The sequence below is a fragment of the Magnolia sinica genome, chromosome 12 (genome assembly GCF_029962835.1).
Source record: "Magnolia sinica isolate HGM2019 chromosome 12, MsV1, whole genome shotgun sequence".
Taxonomy (NCBI): Eukaryota; Viridiplantae; Streptophyta; class Magnoliopsida; order Magnoliales; family Magnoliaceae; genus Magnolia; species Magnolia sinica.
In genome coordinates this window covers 11,222,173-11,242,377 of record NC_080584.1, presented here as the reverse complement: position 1 = coordinate 11,242,377, position 20,205 = coordinate 11,222,173, and positions in this window count along the sequence as shown.

Genomic DNA, 20,205 nt, shown 5'->3' with positions numbered 1-20,205 from the left:
ATGCCTTTATATCACCTTTTGGCCCATCTAAAATACTATTCATCATCTTTCCTTGACTCTTCCATACATCTACATCCAACCTACCACTCATTAATATAGCTTCCCCTCCTCAGGGATGGCAATGGTCCAAGCTAGGACCTGACCGACTTACTTCTCATAGTATCCACACCCACATCCAACCTACTTCGCATTAAGATATTTCCCCGCTTGTCTTCTACCTGGCCCCTATCCCTCGCACCCTATCCTTAATCAAGCTAAAAATGCAAAGTTAGGAAAAAAAATCAAATTAATCGACTTATTGATTTTTATTTTTTATTTTGTAAAACACAATGAAACATAAAATGTTTTGAAAAACCTAACTATTAATTTTAACAAGATTTCTATCAAGATTAGTCCATGTTTCTTAAAAGAAGGAAAAAAATTACTTTCTAATCATACCGAAAGTAGATTTGTTGATCGTTATTATTGTTGATCTTCTAACACTGAGTTTCTCCCATATCTATCTTAAATAAAGAGATATGAAATCTTCCATCTATATCTTGATAGAAGCTAAATCAGACCAGAACCATCTATATGACAGACCTTAGATAGGCGATATGGATAATGTAGACTTGAGGGCATGTGGATGTGGCCCACCTTCTCTTCTTTCCTCATCCTTTTTACTCTAGGAAGCAGGGGATGTGTGAATGTTAAGCTCCTTTTTTTTTTTTTTGGTTAGCTTGTTAGGACACACACTCCATGTTAGCCACCCCCGCTAGGGATCGATACCAAGACCTCAAGTGTTGAAACAAGGTATCTCTACTTAGTCTGCCAATTGAGCTATGGATCTGGGTGTATGTCAAGCTCCCTAAACCCTCCCTTTGAGATCAGTCGCTAGGATCTTATACGATAGACTGATCTTATACAATATACTAAGGTTTAAGGAGAAACACACCATATGATACTTCACCACCTACAAACATCTAAGTACCCATGTGAAGGATGTTGGGAATTTTAGCCTGCGGAATCACATAGATATAGATCTAGGATAGCAATTCAATGGCACCAAGCACATACAAGAGAACACACAGAGTTAACGTGGAAAACCCTTACAGGAAAAAAATCACGGCACAAAGTAACAGAATTCTACTATGAAAGCATCAATTACAAAGAGAGAGGATTTACCCAATTCGAGCAACCTTGAATCTCACCCTTGCTACACCCTTTGATAACCCTAGAACCCTTTAAAATACCTTTAGGAAGCCTTAGAATCACTTTGAATAGCCCTAGGGACCCCTATTTATAGTTTAGGAAACTTTCCTTTCGCACCCTTGCAAAACCGCATCAGATTTTTACTGTCCGCACAAGATCCAGACTCGAATCTGCGTAACCTTGACTGGTCGAGGGACCCCCTCGACCGGTCGAGCCATCCCCTCGACTGGTCGAGCGGCCCAGACACCAAAAAACATGTGCTCGCTGGACTTTGAGTCGAGCAGCTCCCTCGACCAGTCAGCCAGTCCCTCGACCGATCGAGCATACAAAAAAAAAACAGGTTTAAGGTATCTATCAACAATCTCCACCATGCCTTCAATCTTTAACCGTGTAGCTCTCTGACCTCTTCTATTATATCTCTGCATCAAATCATAGTTTCTCGTGCACACTCTATCCTTCTTTTTCGCTATCGCCGAGCCTAGAGAAGTTGCACAGAACTTGAACTTCTCTGTAAAAACGACCTTGGTGAGCATGTTTACCAGATATAAATCCACATGCCCAACCACCTTTGATCCTATCTTCCCAAAAGTAAAGATGTAGTCTTCTTACCATCTCACCACTATCCAATATTGCTTGCTGGGGTACTTGCTCACAACACTGATAGCCTATGAAATAACCGGTCTAATTCAGACCATGGCATACACTGTCAACTGCATTCGAATAGGGCTCATGAGATATCCTACTTTTCCTCATATGTTTTGGGACATGTCCTGAGGAAAACTTGAGGAGAGACGCGTACGGAACGCTCTCCGGCTTTACCTAGCCCATCACATCCATGATCAATACCTACACACAAGGTATTTCTCTTATGATTACCAAAGCCTACTCCTCCTTTAGTCTCAACGCTGAGAACCATCTGTGCAGCCTCCCAATCCTTCATCCTGAATGTCCCACTTAATCCAGTCTTCAGTACATTGATTTCAGACATGTCATAATTGGCGATCTACATGTCATCAATTCCTGACTCACCATGAAGGAATCAAACCACTGCCTAGGCGACATATCGAACCACGACCTCCTGCAAAGTCTTTTCTCAGCCCATTTAACTTCGAACCGCTCTGGTTGCTTCATGTAGATCTGCTCTTCCAATTTCCCTTGTAAAAGTGCAGACTCCACATTCATCCTTCCAATTCAAGATCACATTGGCCAACAAATGCCAATCACGGATCTAATAGACACCTGCTATACCATTAGCGAGAATATTTCTAAGAAGTCGATCCCTTCTCTCTAAGTATAACCCTTCGCTACTAACCTCGCCTTGTATCTATGTTGTATCCTTCTGAAGATCCACCTGCATCCAACCGCTCTCCAGCCCACTGGAAGCTCCATCCGCTCCCATATGTCAGTACAACGAATCTATCATATCGCCCATAGTTACCTTTCACTTCTCAGCACCAGGCTCACCTAGAACCATCTGAATAGAAGATGAATCCCCTGCGATATTGGAGTCGTCCATGTATCTTGCCGATATCCTGCGATCATGCCGTGTGATTCTTCTTACAGGTGGCTACTCCACCTACTCTGTATCCCTGTCCACGCGTCTCAGCCTTCCTGCCCTGCCCACTCATGGGGCCATGTCCAACATGCCACACACGCACATAGGTGGAATCCGCTACATCCACTGCAGCTCCACCTTTTGAAGTGCTCCTTATCAACCTGTACAATTTACCAAGTCGTTACGCTTTCATGATTACCCGTGCCCCCTTAGATACCTTAAGAGCACCATCAATACTTGTGTACTTACATCATTTTGCCTCAAGTACACTAAGAGAAATCAGATTCTGCTTCAAATCAGGAACGCGCATGACATCAGTTAAGGCGCGCTCTACCCCATCAAACATCTTAATGTACACTGAACCAACAGTCACGACATTACAAGCAATGCCATTGCCCATAAATACATGTCCACCATTGCACTCCCTATAGTTGGTGAACCAACTCCGATGAGAAGTCATGTGAAAAGATGCCCCTCCACTCGTCCTTACGATCATCGTATGGCCACCTAATCATAGACATAGGCAAAACATTAGCATCACATCCACTCGATTCATCAGACATGGCAGCATTGGCTTCCCTATATGAAGCCTCAGAATCTTCTTCTTCAATTTAGAATTTTCACAATCCTTCTTCACATGTCCTTCCTTCCCACAGTTCCAGCATTTTACTTTTCCTTTGCCCTTGCCCTTGGATTTGGACCTAGAACCTTTACCTTGTTCAAAATTCCTACCCCTTGTAAGTAGTGCCTCAGAAGATATCTCCATGTCGATATTAAGCTTTCTCATAGCCTTTACTTGAAGGGCCGAGATAACGGTGTCGACACTCAGGGTTTTATTCGCTGAGCACATTGTGTCCTTGAATAACTCATAAAATGCCGAAAGAGAATTCAGTAACAAACATACTTGTTCTTCATTTTTCATCACTTCCTCTAATTCAACAATTTACAAACTAATTTATTAAAGTTGTTGATGTGAGCCTCCAGATCTCCACCCTCTGCCATCTAGAAGTTATACCACTGCCGCTTCAAGTGCAGGCGATTTTCAGAGGATTTTTTCACATAAATCTCCTCTAACTTCGCTCATAACTTAGTCGCAGATTTCTCCCTCTTGACGTTGTAGAGAACCTCATCTGTGAGACATAAACAGACCGATGATAAGGCCTTCTTATCAAGAGTATTCCAATTATCATCAGTCATAATAGACTTTTGCTCCTCAAGAGCACCATCTTTGCCTTGCTCGATTAAGGAACTCATTATCTTGATTTTCCATAACTCAAAATTATTTTTTCTTAAGTACTTCTCAATCTCATACCTGGTGCTTCCCATTATTACTAATCCTGTAGATTCAGATCTGTGCCCCAACGATTGCTCTGATACCAGTACTTGTTGAGAAATTTGGCCTGCGGAATTACATAGATCTAGATCTAGGATAGCAATTCAATAACACCAAGCACATATAAGAGAACGCACAGATTTAATGTGGAAAACCTTTGCAGGAAAAAACCACGGCATAAAGCGACAGAATTCCACTATAAAAACATCAATTACAAAGAGAGAGGACTTACCCAATTTGAACAACCTCGAATCTCACCCTTGTTATACCCTTTAATAACCCTAGAACCCTTTATAATACCTTTAGGAAACCTTAGAGTCACTTAGAATAGCCCGAGAGACCCCTATTTATAGTTTAAGAAACTTCCCTTTCGCACCCTTGCGAAACCGCCTCAGATTTCCACAGTCCACACAAGATCCGGACTCGAATCTGTGTAACCTCAAGTGGTCAAGCCGAGTCCTTGACTGGTCGAGGGACCCCCTCGACCGGTCGAGCCATCCCCTCGACTTGTTGAGCAGCCCGGACACCAAAAAACATGTGCTCGCTGAACTTTAAGTCGAGCAGCTCCCTCGACCGATCGAGCATACAAAAAAATAGATTTAAGGCATCTATCAACAATGGATATCTATTTACCTTCTTAATCTATGCACCCCAACCACCAAATCCTTCCACTATCTGTAATCACCATCCCTAAACAATTTCCATGCCACCCAATGTATAAATCGAATAATATCATGACTATTAAATGTCCAAGCATGATTTGAAATAAATCAACAGTTAAAAATAAATGTTAACTATTGACGAACCACAACCAGCTAAATAGAAACCTCACGTTAAAATTGTAACACCAAAATCACTATGGGTTTACTCACTTTTTATTATCCCATATGACCCATGTTTCACATTCTAACAAGGCCGAAGTGTCAATGGACCCTTGGATGGGTATTTTTGACATTTTTTTTCTTTTAAAAGAGTATCTTTTAGAGTAACTTATGTTAGGATTAAGAGAGAGTTACAATTTTTTATTATTTTTTGGTGTTTTAAGAGCCTTCAAGGAGAGATCTAGGATTTTTTTATGTAAGTTCTCTCCATCCTTATAATATTCTCTGAACAGTAGATTGATCGTCTCTTTGTTCTATGGTTTTTTTTTTTTTTTTCCGCAAGGGTTTTCCACGTAAAAATAGTGTGTTCTCCTTATGGTTTCTTGGATTTTTTTTTTTCATTTTCTCTTATTTATTTCAATCTGGATTAAGATGCTTCCATAGGGCCAGTTCACAAACAAGTGGTATTGGAGTGAGGTTGGTTTGTTAGTTTGGATTTGAGATACAACATCAAGGGGATCAAATGTGAAGTTTAGACAGAGAAATTCATGGGTTAAAAAAAAAAACTTTAAACTATGGAGATTGAAAATGAAAGCACTCCTATATTAGCAAGGGATGCAATATGCACTCATTCGGAAAGCGCATCGTCTTGAATCTATGAAAGGAGAAGATTGGGATGAACTGGATCAAAAGGAAATTAGTACAATTTAATTGTGTTTGGCCAATAAAATCATTTACGATGTCATAGATGAGGCGACTACTAAAGGTTTATAGGCAAAGTTGGAGAGTATTTACATGAAAAAATCTTTCACCAATCGTCTATTTCTGAAGAGATAGTTTTATACTCTGAAAATGGCGAAAGGTTTGGATCTATCTGAACATATTAACAAGTTTAACAAAAATGTTTTGAAAGTTGACAAGTATTGAGGTGAAGATCGAGGAAGAAGATAAACTCCTAATTTTGTTGACATCTCTTCCTAAGTCATTCGAGTATCTGGTTAATATTCTTTATCATAGTAAGAATACTTTAGGCATCGAGGCCATTACTGAAGCTCTTCAGTCGAAGCAGTTGCAATGACAAAGTGGCGGTGAAGGTACCTCTATGGATGGGTTATTTGCTCAAGGAAGATTATTTGAGTGAGATAAGGGGAAACCACGATCTACATCCAACTCAAGAGGCAAAAGAAAGTTGAAATGTTGGAATTATCAAGGGATGGGACATTTAAAAAAGGATTGTCAGTGCCGGAACGATTAGAAGTCAAATGATTCACCTAAGGAAGATAATTTAATTGAATCCGATGAAGGCTCAGATGGTTGTCATGTATCGTCAATAACCAAGATCGAGAATTTCTATCAAGAATGGATCTTGGATACTAGGGAATTGTACCATATGTGTCCTCATCAGAGTTGGTTTACCCCATATAGCAAGTATAATAGTGTGCTAGTTCTTATGGGTAATGATCATGCCTACAAGATTATTGAAATTAGTTTGGTTCGCATCAAGATGTTTGATGAGGTGGAGCATACTCTAACCGATGTGAGGCACGTTCTAGACTTGAAGAAGAATATAATCTCTTTAGGAAATCTAGATACAATTGGTTGTAAGTTCATCGATTATGATGATGTCTTGAAGATTTCAAATGGAGCTCTTACAATAATAAAGGCACAGTAGAGCGGTAATCTTTACTAGTTGATCAAAAATACTAGATCTAGTGGAGTTGTAGTGTCTGTAGTAGATTTCACATTGGCATAGTTATGGCATGTGTGCATTGGTCACATGAACGAGCGAGATATGAAGGTACTTCTCGATCGTAAGTTAATTCATATTTTTAAAAGTTTCGATTTCGATATATGTGAGCATTACATATATGGAAAATAGTCGAGGCTACATTTTAGAATCGAGAAACATGTCGGTAAATGGTAGCTTAATTTCATGTATTCTGATATGTGGGGCTATCGCCCGTTATTTCTGGAGGTAGATCATATTACTTTGTCATATTTATAAATGACTTCTCTAGGAAGGTTTGGATTTATATTTTAAAACATAAATCTAATATGTTTACCACTTTCAATATATAGAAAGCGATGATTGAAAAACATATAGGGTGGAAAGTGAAAGTTTTTAGGATAAATAACAGCGAAAAATTTACTTCAAAAGAATTTGATCAGTATTACGAGAATAAGAGAATAGTTAGGCACAACACAGTGAGTCATACACCAGATCAGAGTAGTTTGGTAGAACATATAAACCAGACTCTACTGGAAAGGGCTCAAATTATGTTGAGAAATTATGTGTTAAGTAAAGAGCTTTTCACTGAGGTTGTTTTTACAGCTTGCTATTTGGTGAATAAGTTTCCCTCTACAACTATTGATTATAAAATTTTTTAAGAAGGAGTAGTCAGATAATTGATTACTTGGGTTTGAGGATTTTTTATTGTAATGTCTATCTTCATGTATTGTCTATTAAGAGAGATAAGCTACACCAAAGAAAAAAAAATTACACCTTTATTGGCTATGGTGATAGGGTGAAATGTTAGAAATTATTATATTATGCTTGATAGAAGATCATTATTAGTCGAGACATCAAATTTTATGAGGGTTCTTTGTTTCAGAAAGATAAGCGAAAGGAAATAAAAAATTCAATTATTTTTAAAAATGAATATCTTGCAGGCTTAGTTATTCAGAATGTTTGAAATAAAAGATTTAGGGGCCGCAAAGAGGATTCTTAGTATTAATATACACATGGATAGGTAGAGGAACATGTTATGGTTGTCTTAGGAGGAGTATCTTGAGAAGGTTCTAGTCAAGTTTGGACTGAAAAAGGCAAAATTGGTTCTCGCTCCACATGCTACTCACTTTTGATTTTCTTTATAATTATGTCCTACATTAGATGAAGAAAAGCGGTATATGTCTCGTGTACCCTATTCGAGTGCAATTGGCGGTCTTATATATGTCATGGTCTATACGAGACTGGATATTTCACATGCAGTTGATGTTATGAGTAAATTCATTTCGAACCTCGGCAAGCAACATTGGAAAGCGATGAAATTGTTATTTCGGTATATATGTGTAACATCTTGAATTTTTACAGCAAGAATTTATACTCGTGCCCGAGAAAAACTAATTGTTAATAATTGAATGAATTAAATGCTTTAAAAAATCACACTATATTTTTTTCATTTAGATCACATCCAATTACATTCATAATTCACAAGAAGAAAATTGAATGTATTTATTATTTTATCAAAGTAAAAGAATTCAACAACTTATCAAATGCCCTCTCAATGGGAGCTTATTACATTATCGAGTTTGTAGTAGAATATAAAACTAAATCATAAAACTTTCTTATTCTTTCAGTATAATCTTCCATTGGAAGTTGGTCCTCTAGGTCTTCGATTTATGCATCACCTGCATCATCTGTACGGTTGGAGAGGGTCAACGCTCTACTCATAGTGATGGTTATCTTTTAAGATTAACAATAATTCAAGAGATTCATAAAAGTAATGTAAGGGTTCTGATACGTCTCGTACTCCATCACTACGAGTGGTATCAGTATGTACAACAATTGTATATATGAATGCATGCCTAGAAAAGTGTGTGCGGTTCATCATATATAGTGATCATCACAATGTGAAATATAATTTATAGAAAACCTAACTCACCCCGCATCCTATTAGTATGAAGATTTGTCGGTGTGTCCAATGCTACCGTGGATTTACATGAACACCTCAAGGCGGCACAATATATGAGTCAGATGAATTACGTGACACGATTTGTTCATGGAGTAAATATTTGCGAAATCCAATCCCAGAAGTGATGTAACACGCATAATGAATTACTTACATCGATTAGTGCACCACTACCCAAACCTATGGAATTACGCGTCGACCAAGAGGGTCATTACCCTGTGTAATTGAGTATGTTTTGAGTATTATGATGAGATCTAGAATTAAATTTTGAAAAATTTAGAACTTGATTGGCTAAGGAAAACATTGGATAAGTTCTATTAATGAATTGATTGGTAGAAAGTTTGAACATCAATTGAGTCTAACTCACAAATCACACTTAACTCATTTTCTGTGAAGAGAACTTGAATTCCTAATTTTAGCATGTGTATTACTAAAAAGTGTTAGGAACCAAGTCTAGAGATCCTAATCTACCTTAAAAACAATGAAAAGAAGAAAATACCTACCTAAAAACAGTGAGATCGACAAAAAAAAGTTATATAACAAGTGTTTCAATGAAAAGACTGGAAAGATATGAAAGTCGTCAATATAAAATCGAAAATATGAAAAATAAGTGAAAATGAAATAAGTTCGGAATCAGTACTTGTGTTAACCTGTTCGCTTTGAAGTAATAAACATGGCTAACATTATGAACCAAAAGTTATCTTCTATGAAAACATGAGTTGGGATCCACTGAACACACTAGGAACTTGATGTTTGAATCTATTCTATTGATTAGTTGATATACGATGAAATAGTTCATTTGTTCACTAGTAAGATTAAGCTTTGGGTTGTCAAATTTTCATTCTTTCATCTTTGAATTTTATTCATTCAAACATGATTCCACAGAAGATTGTTTTCTGAAAAAGGTTTGAAATTTAAAAGTTTGAAAGATTGCTTCACGAATGTTTTTGCCGGGACTAGCAAAATGTTAGTTGGGGGTTGTGTGGAGTGAGAAATATTGTATAAATTCTCCCTATTGTAACTTGGTTTTATGAGAATTAATATTCTTAATTGAACTTATTACGTGTATTCTCTATTGCAAAGTGATTTCAAGAGCTTAAGGTGAAACAGATGCTAAAAGCATGGATTTGATGCTTAAGAATTACCAAAGAAAAGAATGGATCTTTGGTGACTAAGATTGAAGATTTCAAGAGTCCAAGATCCAAGAAAATCAAATGAAGAAGGAAGAAAATCGAGATTGTAAAGTGCGGAAATCAGGAACTACTGAAATTGATAGTTTGATGACATTAAACACAACTTCGATGCCATTGAAGTAAGTATTCAATGCCATCAAAGGAGGCTCGATCACATCAGAATTTAAAAGAAAAATCAGGTTTAGTTGCTGGACCATTGAGTGATCTCAATTCCATCGAAGCTCAATTAATTATTAGGAAATATGGGAGAAACTCGCTAGATTGTTTCGGACGATTTTTGATTCCAGCAAACACATGTTCGATGACATCGAAGCTAGTTCGATATCGTCGAAGGTCGGGCAATTTCATTGAAGGACTTGCGCAGGCGGTTATTGTCAGTTTTCGAATTCGAATTGAACTTAAAGGCAGAGCTTCGATGACATCGAAGTCCCATCGATGGTGCCATCGAAGCTACGTAATTTGAAGTCCGTTTTTGCAAAGCTTATAAATAGTGGTTCTCTAAGTTCTTCTAAGCACAAATTAGGATAGGAAGAGTAAAGCAAAGAGTGGTCTTCTTCCAAGGAATTCTTCTTTCTTTTCTAGTTAGTTTTTCATGTTTTTCTTTAAGTGTTTTAGCTTGATCATATCTTTTATTGGCTAATCTCTTAGCTAGACCTAAGAGGTGAAGCTTGTAGTTTATTTTAATATCTTTCTTATTTTGATTCAAGTTTTATGATCGTCATGTTAGATATTTCATAGTTTATGGTTTGAATAAAACAGTATTTTTAGATTACTTTGATATATCGTCGACTTCGGGCACAGTGGATGCTTGGGAACTTTATGAATGTTTTCTCTTCTATTATATGATTATTTGATCTGTAAAATTCTCTAATCTACCATTAACTACAGGTGCGGTAAATGCTTTAAACTCTCTACAATCAATTCAATAAGACAATTATATGAAAAATTGATGCTATGAATGTCTAGAATTAGTTTTAAACCTATTGATGATGCTTTAAACCTGTTGATGATGCTTTAACCGCTCTATCATCTAACTAGATATATTGGGACTTCGATTCCAATTGAATTATTGATTGAATTAAGTAAGGTTGCATTAAGATGACTACAAGTGGATCCTTTGCGCTCTAGTTTTCATTATTTTGATAGTTTCAATTCATAACAACTTCTCTTTCAATTTACAGAATTAGTTTAGTTTCTGACTCTAAATCTAAAATAACTCAGGAAATCACACGCATTCAATCCCTGTGGGTTCGACCTTGGTCTCACCGAGATTATTACTACTTTGCAACCCTACACTTGGCGTACAAGCAAACAATGTCTAAGCTTTAGTCTCTTGTTGCACTTTCCACTACTAAAGTTGAACACATGAGAGTAACAGATGCATTCAAGGAAGCTTGTTGAGGGTCAAATATTGTATATTAGACCCCATTTTTTAGCTGGATTTACGAGCATGATACTGTTTAATGCTTTATTTTTAATCATGTTGTGATGCAAGGTGAATCTACGAGCATGGACTGGAAAGGACACTAAAAATATGGATTTAACTCGCTCGCATCACCAAGGCAATGGATGGGACTTCCTGGGACCAAGATCAAGGATTTACACGCCAGAGATTCAAGGAAATTGAGAAACTGAAGCTCAAGTGACCTGAAAGTCAGCTAGAATGCAAGATCACAAGGTTTCCACCATCCGCTTGGTTCGAAACTTCATACATGGCCTGAGGACCATATATTAACCGTACACGTCAAAAATCAGCCATTGGATCTTTGTGGAAATGTCCCAATGGACAGATCAACCCACAAATTATCAATCTGGGGCCCGCTTGATATCTTGAAATACTTCAATTTTGGTGTCAACCATTTAAATTATATGGCAACCAGGTTGGACGGAGTTGATCTCTCATATACATCAACGTGGGACCCACATATGCATTGCACATGTACAGCATGGGTGCACTAGCCGTGCACGGCAACACAGAGACGGTCAAACCGTCTTTTGACCGAGCTCTCCCTCTCCAATTCAAATTCCTTCCTGCGCTCGTAACAGAGCTTGCGGCTCTTTCTTGTGGGCCACCACCATGATTCGACAGACCAATCCGGACCGTCCATAAGACTTGCACGGCCCCTCTCACTCAGGCCTAGGTGGCGTAATTTCAAATTACAGCAGATGTCAGATCTCAACCATTTAAACGTGGGATGGACGGCAGCAAGAAAAGTTCTGTGGGCCACACCGAAACTGATTAAAAATCATCCATGCCCGACCGGTTTTGCGAGAGGAATCCAGTGGAAGGAATGAATTTTTCAGATGATACCGATCATGGACCCCACCATTGTCACAGTGGAACTATTTTACGCATACCCTGTTTTGCGTTTGGAAAATTCCAGATTTTCGTGCGGTTTTGGCCCACTATATTTGATCAGATGTATGATCTAAACCATCCATCATGTATCTTGTCCAAAGATTCCCCAAGGGACGTTATTTATTTGGGAAAAATGTGAGGAAAGTGGAAGTTTTTTTTCTTCCGTTTTCTTGGTTGCGAAAAGATATACGCACTGACCTTGCTGCGTAAAGACCTCGTCCGCAGCCTATTTCTTTTGGGACTCCACAGCAGCTCGAGGGAGAGAAGCCTTTCATCTTTAAAAAGGAGGAGACGTGCGGGAGAGAGGCATTGATGGAATAAATGGGCGAACGTGGAGCAGGGAGAGAAAGCTGGACGTGGAAGGGGTAACTGCACATGACCAGAGAGAGAGAGATCTGGTTCTTCTTCTGTTCTTTTTCTTTTTATTTTGAATTTAGCCTAATCATGCTCGTGATCAGCTAAACCTCTTAGCTGGGGCCAAGAGGGGAGGCCTGTAGCGAGATGGGAGACATTATTGTATACTTTTAAGTTAAATTTATGAACTGAATTTGATTGATTATTAAAGGAATGTTTTTTTGTCTTTAATGGTCTGTTGTGACTGAAATTACAATGGATCTGCAATGGCCTTGAATATCTCCTTTTCCCTTTTGATGTTTATGACGTCAGGAAGCCCTGCTGTTCACCATCGTCTCCTAGGCATGGTCGGATGATGGTACCCTTCCTAACTTTCATGCATTGTTGATTGGTTGGTAATTAGTTTAATTCTGTTAGTTGCTTTGCCTCCTGGGCATGGTTTGATGATGGAATCCATTCTAATTCATATACCTTTCATCTCTTTAAAACTATATTAAAAGAAGTTCAGTTTAACTTTCATGGTGATGACATAAGATCTCCCTGATCTCTATAAGTAGATCCTTTGAATCCCCAGTTTCCCTTCCCTGAATTGTTTAAGTTTTAGATAATTATTCTACAATTATTCCTTAAATTCTATTTGATTTAGATTACATCTTAATCTAGTTCTAATTCTATTTAGTTTCAGATTAAGTACAAGTATCAGTCCCTTGGGATTCGACCTTAATCTCACCGAGTTTATTACTACATCACAACCCTATACTTGGGGAGTGAACAAAGCTGTTTGGTTAAAAGGGATGATAAATGAGTTAGGGGTTCAATAGGAAGTAGTGCCTAGGCATTGTGACAGCAAGAGCATAATTAATTTAGCAAAAAACTCGGTATATCACTCCCTGACTAAACGCCTTAATGTTAGTCATCGCTTTATCCGTCAGATGCTAAAAGAATGAGATATTACTCTAGAGAAGATTCACACTAATGAGAATTCAACCGATTGCTAATGAATGTCATTCCTATAAAAAAAAGTTCAAGTTTTTCTCGACTTCTCTGGGCTTGGAGTGTGCACGAAGCGATGATGGTGATTCTTAAAAGAAGATTGACAAGGCAAGAAGTCATTTTGCTATCAAGGTGGAGATTTTTAAAATTATGATACCAAAATCACCATGAGTTTATTCACTTTTATAAGCCCATATGACCCATGTTTCACATGCTAACAAGGCTCAAGTGTTAGTGGACCCTTGGAGGGGTTTTTTTTTACATTTTTCTCTTAAAATGGTGGCTTTTAAGGTAAGTTATGTTAAGGTTAAGATAGAGTTATGATTTTTTTTGTTATTTTTAGTGTTTTGAGAGCCTTCAAGGAGAGAGTGCTAGGGTTTTTTGTTGTAAGTTATCTGCATCCCTATATTCTTCTCTGAATAGTAGATTGATCATCGCTTTGTGCCGTGATTTTTTCCCGCAAGGGTTTTCCACTAAAAAATAGTGTGTTCTGGCTACTTGAATTTTTTTTTCATTTTCTCTTGTTTGTTTCGATACAGATTAAGGTGCTTACGTATGGTCGGTTCTCCAACACCTTGGAAGTGTTGACTAACCTTTAAATACTTGATCGATAGTCCAAACCTTATAAGATCAATCACATTTTCATGTCCTACATCGACTAAATGAATTGCTTGTTGGATTGTATATATGTATTGCGATGACCCTAATGAAGACACCCGGCTACACCCACTTTTAGTAGTGACAATCCAATAGTCTTATAACGAAAGTCAAAACATGATCAATCAGATCTCTCCATCCACAGATCCTCAAGTCATATGAGGATTTGATGAAGCTTGTGCAAACAAAGCCTATTTAAGTTTAAGCATGATAAGTTTCTCAACCTTGATACTTACAAGTGATCTTTGATGGTGCAAGTTACAAAAGTTCTATCCAAAGAACCATCCATGGCACATTTACTCACGTGGGGTAGGAAAGAATGCAAACTAACACTAAGTTAGCCTTGATGTATTAGTTCGAAGTTAGATCAACTTGGGATATTTTAAGGTCGGCAGGAACCAAGAATTCATGGGCTAGATGGGTTTGGCACCCCTTGATCCCACTGAAAATCTCTCTTTTTTCTTGGAAGATTATCCATAGAGTAGTCCCGGTGGATGATAGAACCCGAGCTAAAGGTGTTCAGCTAACCTCCAAATGTGTCTGCTGCCCCCTCCCCTTCAGCCCAACTCTGAATCCATAGATCATCTCTTCTCGACTGGCTTTGCAGCTAGGAAGGTTTGGTGCCATTTCCAGTTGTTATTCAAGGTCATCGGCGTTGCTCAACTCTCAACAATGGAAAGGACCACCTTGTGGTGGGCCTCCCACTCCTCTTCCGACCGCCTCCGTATCATGCATGTCCTCCTCTCCTCTTTCATCTTCTGAGAGATCTGGCTGGAAAGGAATAGAGTGCTCTTTGACAACTCCTTGTTCTGTGCATCAAGGGTTATTACCCAGGTTCACCGCTGGATTAAGAGGATCGGCCCGTCCCTACGCCTCCTAAAAGTCCTCAATAGACGTTTGATTTCCCTTCTCTCGTAGCTTCGCATCGTCAGCCCGGTGACAACCCCTAAAAACCTTTCGTGTAGTGAAATGGATTAGGCCTAAGAGGGTCTAGATTAATATCAAAGTTGATAGATCCGCTCTAGGGAACCCAGGGCCATCGGGGGGCGGTTGTTGGGAGATGTTGTGGGTAATTTTTTTTTTTTGGTTTCTCCTCAGGCTATGACATTGGCGGGATTGGCAGGATTAGGAAAATCGTCAATGTGAACTATCTTCATGTTCTCAGGGAAGGTAATGGCCTGGCGAATGGGATGGCCCGCATGGGGTCGGAGCTCTAAGGTTCCATTTTCGCCAGAAAAGTCGCTACTCTGCCTCCTACGGTTAGGGGTCTTTTGTTCCTTGACAGGGTTGGACTAGGCATTATTAGGCAGACCCACTCGAGTAGTCCAGTGGGGCTGGATGGGGGTATACATGTACATAGCTTACAACAGGCTTTCCGGAGTTTTTCTACCTGACCTAGCCCGAAAGGAGGGTGTGTTGTACAGGTCTTTTTGATTAATATATCACTCTTAAAAATAAATAATAAAAAAAAAGGCTACAGCATAGGCTCAAACTCTCGGGGAGAGTTTCATGCTATCTGGGAGGGTCTAGCGAAGTGTGCTGATTTGGGTTATTCCAAGGTGGAGGTAGCGAGGGACTCCAATTCCATTGTGGGGATCCTCTCGAAGAACTCAAATCCTGCGTGTTCCATGTGTTACTAATATGCGAGGGTTAGGGCGATGCGGGATGTGTTGGACATTTCCTTCGCCCATACCCCCAGGGAAGCGAATGCAGTAGCGGACGATCTGGCTACGAGAGGTAGCGCAACCCAAGCAAGTTCCTTTTTCAATACTCAGGCCTCTCTCCCTAGTATTACTAGGGGCCTTCTGTTTTTGGATAGGGTAGGCTTGGGTTACTTGAGGGAGGCTTAGTTTTTCCTTCTCTGGTATATGATAGCCATGGCATCAACCTTTTTGTGATGCCCCGCCCGAAGGCGTTGCAAATCCCAATTTTTGAGTTATATATAGTGCATTTTTAAAAATAAAAAAAATAATAATAATAATTTTTTTTAAAAAAAAAGAAGCTAGCCCTGATGTGCAAAGATTGTCTATCCTAACACCAAGCCAGTCGCCTCACATGAAATAACAATCTAATCATATGATATGTATGTTCAAAAATCCATATAGTCATGGCTAAGACAATGAGATTCACGGACTATAACTCTCCCTTGGCTACTAAGCCGTTGCACCCAATCTCAAGTACCCAAGATCATATCCTCTTAAACCCAAGTACACATGTTCAATAAGAATTAACTTAGAAAATTTATCATGTCATTAATAATGTCTAATAACATTGACTTTCCAAAACATAACCCCAACACTCATTAAGTGGGCCATGAACCTACACTAACTCAAACCATCAGTTGTCCATTGAAAACAACAGGGTAGCTTTAAATAATTTTTTTTTTTTTTTTAAAAAGACCTTTACAATCTTAGCTACATGGTTTTATGTTGTGACCCACATTTTACATGGCTATAATTTTGCTCGAATGGACGAACTACTTTTTGAGTCAATGGTCTGGGCCAGCCCTTAAGTGAGTTTAGTGGTCCAGGTTCCAGCTTACAAGGCCAACCCCTGGAGTGCTCAAAAACACCTACTACAGTTATTCGTGGAGTACTCAAAAACCTTAGAATAGACTCAGTCTAGCTTTCCAAGTCAACTCAGCCCAATTGCACTTTTATGCAACTTAGACGCCTCTTGATGAAGCAGGTTTTTCAATTCAATTAGATCCTCCACAGTTGAGTCAAGTCAACTCCGCTGAGTTCGATTAACTTTCAAAAATCACTATCCAAATAGTCATTTTATTTGGATAGAGTATCATTTGCTCATGTAACACTATTTTTATCTTCATTATTTTCTGCGTTGTAATCCATCTACATTGGGTAGAAAGTTTGTATGGTATGCTTCTGGCTTTTTGTTGATACAAGTGGGCCCCTAGACCGGTCATTCGAACCGTTGATTTGACAAAGCCCACCATGGTCTGCCAATGCAATTAAAAGGCTAAGCATTCCATGGCTCAGATCTTTCAATCTGGGCTATGCTTTGGTACATGGGCCATCCACAGTGAAACCCATCATACCAACAGTCCGGATCATCCTTGAAGTCCAACCTGACCCGTTTCCAGCCCTGTATTTATGTATTTTTATGCATGGAGAGCTTGGACAACAATCATCACTGCCCTTTGTTGAAGATCTCACTAAGCATTGGATGAATGGAAGGCAGCGTGGGGACTGCAGGAAGTACCGTGCTCGCACAGGATGACTTGCGTCCTGTTTAAAGTAGAAATGAAACGTGAATGGAAAATGGCCCATGTTGCACGAATTCTCTAGAAGCACAAAGAGCACATGTTGGATTTGTTCAGATTAAAATATGAATACACAATCCTTATAGATTTTTAGTTCACTTGCATTTTTCCACTATATATATATATATATATATATATATATATATATATATATATATATAATAAAATAAAATCCCACCTTTGAACTGCAATGTTTTGTGGAGATTATAACTGAGTAATGATTTGATGGGCCAAGTATAAGGGAAACTTTCCATGCGCAAAATTTTGTTTGGACACGTGGCATCCAGATCACCTATCTGGACCGTCCATTAGGTCTAGGTTGCGATTAGATGATCCAAACCATCCAGTTAATAGCATACAGAATGGATGTCCAAGATTGTTCATAAAAGATAGGCCTAGTCACGGATGTATAGAGCCATCTGATTGCTGTCATTTTTTCACAGTACACAATAAGAGAGGACTGGAGCTAATGGTCGGTTCAAGTAGGTAATGTGAATGCCAAAAAGTCCACTGCAACTATTCCTTTGAGAAGTTTACATGCACTTAGCCCACAAAGTCATAACAGGAGATTTAAATATCTATATTGATGCAAGTATCACACCCTTCATATAGGGAAACACGTAGACCTTTTTGCATGAGAAATATCACACGTATCACTATTTAAGAGAAGAACAGGGAAAATGATGGAATTTTTCAATAAAACTTGGGGATATATTAAAAGAGGCATCAGTATACACTCCAAAGATCACCGAACAAGTATACATTTCCTTTATATCAATGTGATGCAATTATATCGAAAATGAATTCATATAACTCGTAAGTCATACACCACAAGTATGAAAACAAGATCCTCTTAACAAATTTGGGGGAAAATAGATTTTGTGGGGAATTTTACATTTTTTCAAAAAAAAATTCTGGAAGGTGAATGTATCACAAGGCATTGCCTGTACATATCACAATGTATTGCAATGTATCACACGTATCAACAATAGAGGGGAATTTTATAGAGGGTTTTTGGCATACAATGCAATATTTTGTGTGACTCGGAGGAGTTTTATAATTGTGTTGTATAACATATCAGCCAGAAGATAACGATCTTACCGGCTGAAATTGACTAACCATATCTCTATAACATTATGTATAAGACTCTCAATTACCCTTGTTTGTTTAAGCCAATAGAACCAAATATTGTGTGAAAAAAGTATCAATTTTCCAAAACTCATTGACCATACTGCGGAAACCGTGAATCCTAGATCGATGGGATAGTTGTGTCCATGTGGTTTTTAGACTGGAAAAGAGTCCATCTTTTAACTGTGATTCGATTCAGACCAGATGGCCATATCCATTTTTGTTTCACATGAGTGATGGTGAGTCTTTTAGGGCCCATTTGGATACTAAATAAGTATTATTTTTAGCTTACGTAAGTTAATAAATTATTTTTCTTAAATATATTATTTTAATTATTAAACTCAAATAAGTAGATTTTTAGAAAAAAAAAAAAGACTTATTTTTGTAAGCTATTTGTTATTGTTTTTCAACAACTTCAAAAGTAATTTGTTTCCTTCATCTTCATTGGTGACCCAATAACTTTAGAAATTATTTAAGGGAATATGTTTTTTTGCAGCCATGAAACCCTTCCAAGTTATCAGTGACCAAATAATTTTAGAAATCATCCAATGTAGATGATCTAGTGGGCTCCACATAATGATGGCACATATAGGTGGCCCCAGACAATCCATATCAAAGGTCTGCCACTAATGATGAATGGCTCACATTCAAGGCGAGCCTCTTATGATTGGTAACCCACATTATGGAAACCCACATCAAAGGTAGGCTCCACATGATAGGCAATTAATAATTGTGGGCCCCACATGATGGATGATCTACATCAAGGCAGGCCCCACGTGATGGACAGTCCACATCAAAGGTCAGCCTAATGAGTGGCCCATATCCAAGGAGCATCCCGCATGATGGACGAGCCACATCGGAGGTGGGCGCACATGATAGATGGTGCACATCAAAACTAAGCTCCACATGATGGGTAGTGGATATTGAAGATGGACCCCACATGATGGACGATAACATTGATGGTGGGCCCCACATGATAGATGACTAACATTAAAGGTAGGGCCTACCTAATGAACTGTGTAGATTAAAGGTCGGCCCTAAGGATGAATAGCCCACATCAAAGGTAGGGCCTACACAATGAACAATTCACATCGAAGGTTGGCCCCACATGATGGAAGGTTGATGTGAGAGGGTCCAATCAAGCTTTCAGGATAATTACTTATGACGTTGGAAACCAAATATAGTTTTCTACTTTTTGGATGATAAGTATGTTGTCTACCAAACATATTTATCAGCTGATTAAGTAAAAACCAAAATAAACTACTTATGTCATAAGTAGCTTATTTAAAGTAACTTACGATTCAAACACCCCCTCATGTCATTCAAATCAGATATGGCGACCCTATTAAATTCTTATTCAATAGGAGACAAAACAAAACAAGATTATAAACATTGGCCTTACAAGGATCAAGGCATCTCTTCCCAGCGATGTTTTCAAAGTAGCCGTCAAATTGTAGTTAAGTTCTTTGAAGCCCAACTTGAAAATAACAGAGTCACAATTTGGAGTCCAGGCCTTCAAGATGACTGCCACGGCCCTGTTTGGTAAATGCCTAAAAATGAATTCATCTCATTTCAGTTGACCCCCATCAAGTTAACTGTAATTATGATCTCTGATGCATAATTGTGGTATCTAAAATGAGACGAATTCA